Source organism: Papaver somniferum, chromosome 8, assembly GCF_003573695.1.
Source record: "Papaver somniferum cultivar HN1 chromosome 8, ASM357369v1, whole genome shotgun sequence".
Taxonomy (NCBI): domain Eukaryota; kingdom Viridiplantae; phylum Streptophyta; class Magnoliopsida; order Ranunculales; family Papaveraceae; genus Papaver; species Papaver somniferum.
In genome coordinates, this window is record NC_039365.1 from 20010703 (window position 1) to 20022929 (window position 12227).

The following is a 12227-nucleotide window of genomic DNA, read 5'->3' on the forward strand; positions in this document are numbered from 1 at the left end:
GAAGGCGGGGAACTCGAAGACTCTTCTTTTGAGAGCCCTGTTTTTGGAAACTTCAGTTTTGAGAATCTGTCTCTTCGTGAGGAAAATACCCCTAGTACTCCAGCTGTGCCAGCAATGGCAACTTTGAAAGATTACATGTTCCCAACTAGGTCCACCCGAGCTTCGTGCATTAAATTGCCAGCCACTACGGCTAATTTCGAGATAAAACCTAGTATTCTTCAGATGATCCCTATATTCTTAGGGAAAGATGATGAGAACCCTTATTTTCATATTAGGGACTTTGAGGAAATTTGTGGGACAATTAGAATAAAAGACCTTACTGATGAAGTCTTGAAACTTAAGATGTTTTCCTTTTCCTTGAGAGTTAAAGTCAAGACCTGGCTGAACAACCTACCATCTGAATCCATTGAAACATGGCAGGAACTTATTGCTGCTTTCTATATGAAATTCTACCCTAAGCATAAAACTGCGTCTGTTAGGCAGAGAATTAGTGCTAGTGTGAAACAAGAGGGAGAGTCTCTTTATAGGTTCTTAGAGAGATTCAATGATCTCCTAGCCTAGTGTCCTCACCATGGATTTGATAAGATGAAACTCGTAGAGATTATTTATGATGGTTTAGACTATTCAACCAAATCCATGGTTGGGTCTATGTGCGCTGGTGAATTCACTAGTAAAAGTGTTGATGATGCTTTCACCTTCTTAGGAGCTGTCGCTGAAAAATCCCAACAGCGGGAGTCTTGTGTTGAACCCCCCAAAAGACTCTTGGTCAATAGAGGTAGCACCAATGTGGTAGATACAAGATTCGGGTCTGATGCTAAGTTTGTTGCTTTGTCCAGAAGGTTAGAAGCTTTGGAATTGAATCATCCTAAACATAGGTCTCTTGTTGAACCTGATGATAGGTTTAGAGCCTCTCAAGTGTTTAGTTATGGAGTAGAACCCAATAACTAGTTTTGGGAAGGTCAGGTTAGTGAAGAGCAAGCCCATGCTGTCTATAACAATGCTAGGTTTGAGAACCGTCAGAAGTTTGACCCATACTCAGAGGCTTACAACCCTGGTTGGAGAAACCATCCTAATTTTTCTTGGTCTAAGGGTCGGAATCAAGGACAGTCTAGTAATTATCATCCTCCCCCAGGTTTTGGTTATGCTAAGAACTCTTCAGGTCAACCCAAGTTTCAGAATGAGAGAAAGATCTCCACCTTAGAAGAAACCCTTACTATGTTAGCAAAGAACCATGAGATGTTATCAAAGAACCACTGTGGTCTTCAAGAAGAAACCAGGCAGAATTTTAAGAATAGTTTCCAGTCTCTTTCTAACTTAGAACTTCAAGTCGGCCAAATAGCTAAGTTTCTTAGTGAAAGAGAAGATGGAAGATTTCCTAGTCAAACTGATCATAACCCTAAAGGAGAGAAATCGTACAATCATGTGAATTCTATAACAACCCTTAGGAGTGGAAAGAAAGTTGACAATAAGGTTTCCATGCCTGATAGTGAACATGCTGTAGTTCACCCTTCTGAGCCAGAAAATGAGGAGACTGATAGAGTCTCCAAAGAGCCCAATGAGGGTCATGCTGAGCCCGGATTTGTTCCTAGAGCCCTGTTTCCCCAGCTGCTAGTTCCAACTAAGAGGGAGTCCAACTTTAATGATATATTGGAGGTTTTTAAGCAGGTTACTATCAACCTCCCATTGTTAGATGCGATTAAGAAGATTCCCGCTTATGCCAAGTTTCTTAAGGATATGTGTATGCGAAAACTTAGTGCCCAGAAGAAAGCCTTCCTAGCTAGTCATGTGAGTTCTATTATCCAGAATACCAATACTCTTAAGTATAAATACCCAGGGTCCCTTACTATTTCTTGCACAATAGGTAAATACCGTGTCGAGAAAGCTTTGCTTGACTTATGAGCCAGTGTGAGCTTACTACCATACTATGTGTACCTTAAGCTAGGACTTGGTGAGATGAAACCTACCCATATGACACTTCAGTTAGCTGATAGGTCCATTAAATTCCTCGTGGTGTGACCGAGGACGTTCTTATTGAGGTCGAAAAGTTTATTTATCCAGTGGATTTTGTTATCCTAGATACCCAACCTGTCCCTGACCCAAAGAACCAAATACCAGTGATTTTAGGTCGCCCATTTTTAGCTACATCCAATGCGATCATTAACTTTCGAAATGGTATTATGAATTTGTCTTTTGGTAATATGACTATTGAGCTGAATATTTTTAATATTAGTAAGCTACTCTCTGAACAAGATGACTCGAACATAGAAGAGGTGAACATGATAAGAACATTAGTCGAGGAGTCATTGCCAAACACTTTGTTAGAAGATCCATTAGAGAAATTCCTATCCCACTTTGGGATTGATTTTGATGATGACGATGTGATTAATGAGGTGAATGCTTTGTTAGATTCAACCCCTTTGATAGACACTAGTAATGGCTGGAATCCTAAGTTCGAACCTCTACCCGTTTCTGAGTCTACTCTAGTTCCTTCGTTAGAAAGGCCTCCTAAGTTGGACCTTAAACCATTACCAGATTCCCTGAAGTATGTGTTTTTAGGCCCATCTGAAACTTTACCTGCGATTATAGCATCTGACTTGGATAGTGATCAGGAAAGTAGGTTAGTGACTGTCCTTCATAATAACAAGGAATCTTTAGGGTGGACCATAACATACATTAAGGGTATACGTCCTACTGATTGTATGCATCAGGTATATTTAGAGAGTGACACCAAACATTCTAGGGAGATGCAACGCCGGCTGAACCCTAATATGAAAGAAGTAGTTCGAACCGAGGTTCTTAAGATATTAGATGCATGCATTATCTGCCGCATTCCAGACAGTAAGTGGGTCAGCCCCGTTCAGGTTGTTCCCAAGAAATCCGGTATTACTGTAGTCCAAAATGATAACAATGAGTTAATCCCAACCCGAGTGACCACGGGTTGGCGTGTCTGTATTGACTATAGGAAATTGAACAAGGTCATTAGGAAGAACCACTTTTCCCTTCTCTTCATCGACCAAATGCTAGAGAGATTAGCTGGACGTAGCCATTATTGCTTTTTAGATAGTTACTACGGTTATAATCAGATTGTCATATCCCCATAAGACCAAGACTTTGCGTATAGACGCATGCCTTTCGGGCTATGTAATTCCCCTGCGACCTTTCAGCGTTGTATGTTGAGCATATTTTCTGACATGGTAGAACGGTTCTTAGAGGTCTTTATGGATGATTTTTCAGTGTTTGGTTCATCTTTCGATGAGTGCTTGCATCATTTGTTATTAGTTTTGACTAGGTGTAAGGAAAAGAATTTAGTGCTTAATTGGGAGAAATGTCACTTCATGGTTCGTTCAGGAATTGTTCTAGGGCATATCATTTCTTCGTAGGGTATAGAGGTAGATAGAGCCAAAGTTGACCTCATTAAAACTTTAAAGGTCCCAAAAACCGTAAGAGATATTAGGTCATTCTTAGGGCATGCAGGTTTTTATCGTCGATTCATTAAGGATTTTAGCTTAATTTGTAGACCTCTTTGCAATTTGCTTGCAAAAGACGTTAAGTTTGTCTTTGATGATGCTTGTTTAGAGGCTTTTGAGAAGCTTAAGAATTTACTCACTACCTCCCCCATAGTCCAGGCACCCAACTGGAACCTACCCTTTGAGATCATGTGTGATGCTTCAGATTATGCTATTGGTGTTGTGCTAGGTCAGCGAGAAAATAAGTTACCTCATGTGATTTACTATGCTAGCAAAACTCTGAATGATGCCCAGTTGAACTATACCACTATGGAGAAGGAACTATTAGCTATTGTGTTTTCCTTAGACAAGTTTAGATCCTACCTCTTAGGTTCTAAGGTCATAATCTTTACTGATCATGCTGCTTTGAAGTATCTTATTTCCTAGAAGGATACTAAACCTAGATTGATTAGATGGATCCTATTGTTGCAGGAATTTTCCTTAGACATTAGAGATAAAAAAGGTGCAGAAAATGTAGTAGCAGACCACTTGTCTAGGCTTTTTGTGGATACCCTTAATGATTCTCCTCTTGTTAGGGATAGTTTTCCTGATGAACAATTGTTCTTTGTTATCAAAGCACCTTGGTATGCGAATATAGTGAATTATCTTGTTACTGGTCGAATGCCCCAACATTGGGTTAAACAAGATCGTTCTAGGTTTTTATCCGAGGTGAAGCACTTCTTTTGGGATGATCCTTATTTGTTTAAGTATTGTCCAAACCAGATTATTAGGAGATGTATACCTGACAATGAACAATCCAGTATTATTTCCTTTTATCATGATCATGCTTGTGGGGGTCACTTTAGTGCTAAGAAGACTGCTGCTAAAATATTGCAGTGTGGATTCTATTGGCCTTCGTTGTTTAAAGACTCCCACAGTTGAACGTTACCAGAAATTAGGAATCATTTCCCGTAGGAATATGATGCCCTTCCCTATTTTAGTTGTTGAGGTCTTTGATTTATGGGGTATTGAATTTATGGGTCTGTTTCCTAATTCTTTTGGTAACTTATACATCCTTGTCGCTGTAGACTATGTCTCTAAGTGGATTGAGGCGGTTGCATGTAAGACTAATGACCATAGGGTTGTGATTGAGTTCTTGAAAAATAATATACTTACACGTTTTGGTACACCGTGATCTATAATTAGTGATGGAGGGACACACTTTTGTAATGGACCTTTTAGGCTTTTGATGAAGAAATATGGTATTACACATAAGATAGCTACCCCATATCATCCACAGACTAGTGGTCAGGTAGAGTCTTCCAATAGGGAAATAAAGCGTATATTAGAGAAAACAGTTAATCATAATCGTAAAGACTGGTCGTCTAGGCTTACTGATGCCTTATGGGCTTACCGTACTGCGTTTAAGACCCCCATTGGAATGTCGCCTTATCGGCTTGTGTATGGAAGGGCATGTCATTTACCTGTTGATTTAGAACATAGAGCTTATTGGGCTGTTAAGTAGACAAATTTTTCACTTGACAAGGCAGGAGCCCATAGGAAACTCCAACTCAATGAGTTGGAAGAGATTCGTGTAGATGCTTACGGTAGTGCGAAGGAGTATAAGAACAAAATGAAACTTTTTCATGATAAGAATATTTTAAGAAATTCATTTTCTCCAGGTCAAAAAGTTCTTCTGTATGATACCTGCTTGCATCTTTTCCCTGGGAAGTTACGTTCTCGGTGGACGGGTCCTTTTATTGTTCGCATTGTCTTTCCTCATGGAGCTGTTGAGATCGAGACACCAGATGGTAGTAGTTCTTCGAAGGTTAACGGTTAGAGATTGAAACCCTTTTTAGAGCCCTTTCCTACAGGTGATGTTGAGGAGGTCCCTCTGGAGGACCCTGTTTACCCTTGATTGACCATCAAGGCGATTGTATGTTGTATATTAGTTTCTGATTTCTCTCTTCACCCAGGTACTATCTTTCCGACTTCTCTCTTTACTGATTCCTCATGTTACTTTTCTTTTTGGTATTGCTCTTTCATTAGATACATTGAAGAAAATGTTAGATTTAAGTTTGGGGGTGGGGAAGAAACTTTTTGTTAGCTTTTAGTTGCAATAAATAAACTCCAGAGCCTAGAAATTTATGCTTATTAAGGTTGGCACTAACCAATCTAAGTGGATGGGAACATCTTGGTTGTAGGAGTTGAGAAACCAATCTGATTAGATGGAAACATCTAAAGAGTTTATTCATAAAAACACAGAGCTCAGGTGTTAGAATTAAAAAAAAACATGGTAGTTTCGCCATAACTCGTTGAATCCTAATCCCTTCTATTTTTATTTCTTAAGTTATTTGGTGGGGCACATGACTCAAGTTGTTACTATTTCTAGGTGAAATAGAGTGATTGAGATACAAAAAAAAAGGGTTTGAGACCAGACCATCAGACCAACCGGAATAAATTCAATAAAGTCGACCACTGGTGCCCTTATATATGCCAGTTGTGTTGATCTAGAGTTAGGTTTATCGACCACTGGTCCCCTTGTATATGCCAGTTGTGTTCATATTAGTCAGATCGGTATCTCAGTCTATTAGGATAGGTTCATCTTGGCAGAGGCCTTCAGACAGATATGGGAAACACCGTTCAATTTGAACCATCTATTTTACTCTTTATCCATCTTCTTATCTTTCCATGTGATTGGTTGACTCCAGTTATGATGTCTAGAAACTATCTGAGTAGAGCTCTGTCACTTGTATATGAATTTCAGTATGCTGAGTGCAAACTCGTGTACAACAATTGGAATTTCACATCAAGGTACTTCCTCCTATAGTCAATGATTGTATGCCAACCAAGGAGATTCTTTAGTGCCTTCCAAGGTTCTGCGTAGATATCTAGGGTCTGGAGTAAAGGTTTTGTGGGTACACCTCTGGTAAACCTTCCAGAGACAACACTCCGTCGCTAGGGCCACCTAGCGGTTTAACGGCTTGCTGCACGTGCTAAGTGTAGTCATTTTATATTAGATTTGCTCGAAGACTAGCAAATAATAAGTTTGGGGGTATTTGTTAGACACACTTTTGTGTCTGAATTGTCCTCAGTATCTCTATTGCTAGTGCTTGATTTTGTAGTTATTATGGTGTTTTTATGTTTGTGTAGGTGTTTTTGGAGAAATACGCTTGTGTGGAAAAAGTTTCTCAAAAAGTGCTATTTGGACCCCTAGAGGACATTTATTATATGGACGCCAGATTTGGCTAAGGGGCATCCAGGGTTATGCATAGCCCAAATTCATCCTCATCACCCAATTACTAAGGGGCACACTACCTGCTATTTGCACCCCCAGAGTGCCACCTGCTATTCGCACCCCTGGTTTGGTTAGGGGGACACCTTCTTCTTTGTTCAAAAATTTTTTTTTAGCAGGAAACCTTTGTAATGAACTAGCAGATTTTTTATCAAGATTTTGACGATGTTCTACAGAGATTAAATGGCTGAAACTTCGTAGGTAGTTGTGATTTTTCATTACAGGCCTGTTATGGGTGTTCGTTTGGATCAGAATTGGCTGAATCATGTCATGGAGCAAAACAGGGGAGTACGTGAAAAGGGGGAACATTTTCACGCGTCTGCTGTTGCTGGGAGATTTTGGAACGTGTTGGGAGAATGATAGAGGCGTGTAAGAGTTAAACAAGGAGAGTTTGCAGCCGTAAAACGCGTAAAAATCTAAAACAGGAAAGAAAATGTACGAAAATATTTTCTTTCACTGTCGAGAATTTGTGAAGTTATGGAGGAGATTCGATGCATCTTTCGGGTATAAATAGAGTCCCTTGGGTCATATAAGGGTGACGGAGAGTTTTCGGAGCAGTTTAGAGCTTCAATAGAGCTGAAAATCAAGTTGCAGGAAAACTGTTTTCTGCTGGTGCACTGAAGAACACGAAGAACTTTAGACGCACAGAGACAGTCGTTTATCAACAGTGACAACGACACACAGGCGAGGGTCGAGAATCAGCGACAGTACTATGTTCTATCGTTCTTTTCAGTTTGTAACACTTATAGCTGTTGCAAACCCAGTTTTTAAAATTCTCTCCATTTTATCTTTGTAAACAATTTTTGAAGCAATGAACAAATATTTTGAGCGTGTTTACACAATGATGAGCTAAACCCATCCTCTAGGGCGAAGGAGGAAGCTATTTCACCAATGAAAAGTGGTAATCTCTAATTTATGCAATTATTATATGATTATATGCCTAGATAAATAAATTGATAAAATGGTTTTTGTTAAACAATTGTCATTTCAATTGATGGAGCATGCTAGCCTAGGGTTTTGATGTCCCATACTTTCGATCTACAATGGTTATTTTTAAAAAATTAACTATTGCAATATTAAGAATCAATTTGAATGCATGATTTGCATGATTATAATTAGAGAATATAAATCACTTTGATATTGGTAAATAGTGGATTCCATAGCCCCAGTCTTCTCCATATTTTTCATATCACTTTTATTTAAGTTTGCTATATTTTTAGTCTTAAAAATTAAATCTAAAATTTATTGCTTTCACAAGTCTCAACGAACCTATTACTACAACTCAATTTGAAATATGATCACTCCCTAAAAACGGCTGGTCATGCTCTTTTTAAGACATTAAGCTCCGCGACTAACTTAAGAGAGGTTTACACAACGATGATTCATGAACATCGATTATTTTGAGCTACTTGCTTAAAAGCGATGCTTTATATGTATTGATTACAAACGATGTTTTGTAAATATCGATTTTACAAATAATTTAACCTAAGAAGTATTACACGCTATTTCTTGCGACAAGTCTCATGACTTGTCACATATGATCAGCCGTCGCTTAGCTTGTGAATGATTGGTCAGAATAATTAGGTCTTACAAGAAAGACCCACTCAGCAACTTGCTTCATATTTTCTACGAAAATACTTGAGACATCAAACATGTCACAAACTGGGGGATGTTCACCGGGGTATTGGTCTGGAGGTTTACAGCATGCGGCGTGCAACACGCCCATTACGACAAAGTGACAGGAAAGGCAGACGGTTGATAGTAGTAAAGGAGTAGTGGGTTTAAGGATGACTGGTCTTCCCTCATGATGGAAACGTGATTATCACTACACGAAATCCAGGAATCTCAAACGATGAGATTTCCAACGAATCAATCCATTATTTTTTGAAACCATTTTTTTTCGTAACGTCGAAATGACGTTAGTAAAATCGTTATAAAGACGAGACCTGAAATTTTTCCAACCATTACAGAGATGAAACGTGGTAAATTTTTAACCGTTATAAAGACGACACCTGTAAATTTGTTAACCGTTATAAAGACGACACCTGGAAATCTGTTAACCGTTATAAAGACGACACCTGGCTTATCTCAACTGTAAGAAGAACCGTTACTAAAATCGTTACACTGAGTCGTTATAAAAAAACCGTTACTGAATAATTTGAAACGATTACAGCTGTCCAAAACACGTAAGCAGAACTTTTTTGGGTGCTGACTGGGAAACCGTTATTTCATTATTTACAACGCATATAATCGTTGCTGTAAATGACAAAAAATCTACTGTTCCACGTGTCATAATATTAAAGGTGGAGCAACTTATTATGTTACAACAACATACACCACATCTCTCCTTAGGATGCTAAGTTATGAAGTTATCTCCATCAACGTTTAGCATAATATCAAAGGTGGGAGTATTAAAGTACGTTACAACGGAGTACACAAAATCAATACCAAGATTGCTTAATTATTAAGCAATAGGTTGTAGTATAGGCACATGGGTGTGTCTATCTGTCATAGGTAGCTGAGAAGTCTGCACAACGTTTAGTACGAAGGCGCAGTTGTCAACTACGTGGGCTCAGATTACGTGTCATCCTCTGACTGGAGAAGGTACGCGTCCAATGAAGGTACAACTTGTACGGAGGTTTCAAAGTTCACGATGGCACGTGGGAAGGCTAAGGTGGCATCGTCTGATTGGAGATGGTGGGCGGCCGATGAAGGTATTAGACTGACCAAGGACCATCAGATCTCGATGGAACATAAGACAACAAATATATACATGATGCATGTGTAGCTATAAATACCTATCCTCATCTCAAGAAAAGGGGATTGGTTAGGAACTAGGAAAGATGCTCTCTCTCTAATCTTTACTCCTAGAGCTCCATACTTTCTTCAACGGAGTCTTACACTCAAATGTAACAAGATCAATAATAAACTTATCATCTTTACTCGTGGACGTAGGTTAAGATTAACCGAACCACGTAATATCTTGTGTGATTTATTCACTTAGTTGCACTTACATTATCTTCTCTCTTAGAGATTTACTTACTGAGTTCTCTCTGTATTCCGAGCTATCTATGTTTTCTGAGTTATTTGTTCATCAGAGATATCTCTTTATTTAGCTTATTTGCTTATTCGTCTCTGTTTTATAGACGTACCTTTGAGTTCTTAGCATCTGCTCTTATGAAGTATGTTTACTTACTTAGTAAATGATCTTCCGAGCAGATCCCATTTCGAACATACATTTTATTTACTCAACAATATCAGTTCAACTGAGGTATCCATTCTACTTAGTATATGATCCTCTGAGCTGCTCATATTACGTAGGCTACGGAAAAATGAGTAGTCACAGTTTGGCGCTAGAAATGAGCTGGACCGAAAAGCTCTCGATTTTCGTTATTTTTGCTATTTCATCATCTTTTTTCTTTAGATCTTCGTTGGAAGATCGGATCTAAGAATAAGAGAGTTGGATCTTACTTTCTAGTAAAGATTTATCATTCTTGGACAAGTTTTTCGAGTATTATACCTTGAAAAAAATATTGAAACCTTACGGATCTACATAAAGTGGTTATGAAACACCATTAAAAATACTTTTCAAAGCTCAAAAGGCTATTATTTTATTGTTATTTGCTTGATGAGAAAACCTTCTCTGGATCTGGATACCTCCGTTTTCGAAGAAATCTCAGTAAAAGTTTTGGAATAAAATCCCTAAGGATATTTATAAGCTGAGGGTCGTTTTCTGTTGCAAACGCCTTCTTTTACTCAGCTTGCAATATTTTCTGTTGTTTTATAATATCTGAGCAAACCTTTTGCTGGATCTGAATACATCTGTTTTCGAGGGAATCTCAGTAAAATGTTTTGGGAGTAAAATCCCTAAGGTCATTTTTGAACTGAGGGTCGTTTTCTTTAGCAGACAACTTTTTTTACTCAGCTTGCAGTACTCTTTGTCATTTTTGAATCCGAGGTTCATTTAGGAACTAAGTCCCAACCATTGGACAGTTCTATTAAATACGAAATCAGCAAACTAATCTTTGTTAAGTTCTACACTAAACTTTTATTTTGTTTCATTTTTTTTTTCCGTAATAGGGGCTACTAGGAACGTACCCTACCCCTTTTTCTTTTTACCCTCAGGAGACGTAAATATGAAGTTTATCTTTGTTTCGAATGTACTCATATACATTCTCAACAACCAAAGACAATTACGAAGGCTGTCCTTGGATCATGCGTACCTAAGTACGAGCATCCATGGGAAAAAGTGAAGCTTATCTTTGGCTCGAGTGTATTCATATACATTCTCAACAGCAAAAGACAGAAACGAAGGTTGTCCTTTGTTCGTACCTATCTAAGTAAACGAAGTCAGGGGCAAACATGAAGCTTATCTTTGGCTCGAGTGTATTCATATACATTCTCAACAGCCAAAGAAAAAAACGAAGACTGCTCCGTGGCTCGTACTGATCTAAGTAAACAAAGCCAGGAGGAAAAATGGAGCTTATCTTTGGCTCGAATGTATACATACACATTCTCAACAGACAAAGACAGTAACGAAGGTTTACCTTGGCTCGTACATATCTAAGTACGAGTATACAAGGACAAAAATGGATCTTATCTTTGGCTCGAATGTATTTATATACATTCTCAACAGCCAAAGACAATTACGAAGGTTGTCCTTGGATCATACGTACCTAAGTACGTGCATCCAGGGGAAAATACGAAGCTTATCTTTGGCTCGAATGTATACATATACATTCTCAACAGCCAAAAACAATAACGAAGGCTGTCCTTGGATCATACGTACCTAAGTACGTGCATCCAGGGGAAAAGACGAAGCTTATCTTTGGCTCGAATGTGTACATATACATTATCAATAGCCAAAGATAGTAACGATGGGTTCCCGTGGCTCGTACATATCTAAGTACGAGTATACAGGGGAAAAGATGGAGATTATCTTTGTCTCCAATGTATTTATACACATTATCAATAGCCAAAGATAATTACGAAGACTACCATTGGATCGTACGTATCTAAGTACGAACAACCAAGGGAAAATAGAAATCTTAACTTTGGCGCGAATGTATTTATACACATTCTCAACATCCAAAGACAAAAATGAAGGTTGTCCTTGGTTCGTACATATCTAAATACGAACAACCAATGGCAAATACAAATCTTATCTTTGGCGCGAATATATTTATACACATTCTCAACAGCCAAAGACAATTATGAAGGATGCCTTTGGCTCGTACATATCTAAGTACGAGCAGCCAAGGGAAAATATGGAGCTTATCTTTGGTTCGAATGTATTCGTATACATTCTCAACAGCCAAAGATAAGCTCCATATTTGCCCCTGGATGCTCGTACTTAGGTACGTAGATCCAAGGACAGCCTTCGTATTTGTCTTTGGCTCGAATGTATTTATACACATTCTCAACAACCAAAGACAATTACGAAGAGTTTCCTTGGCTCGTACGTATTTAAGTACGCGAATCCAAGG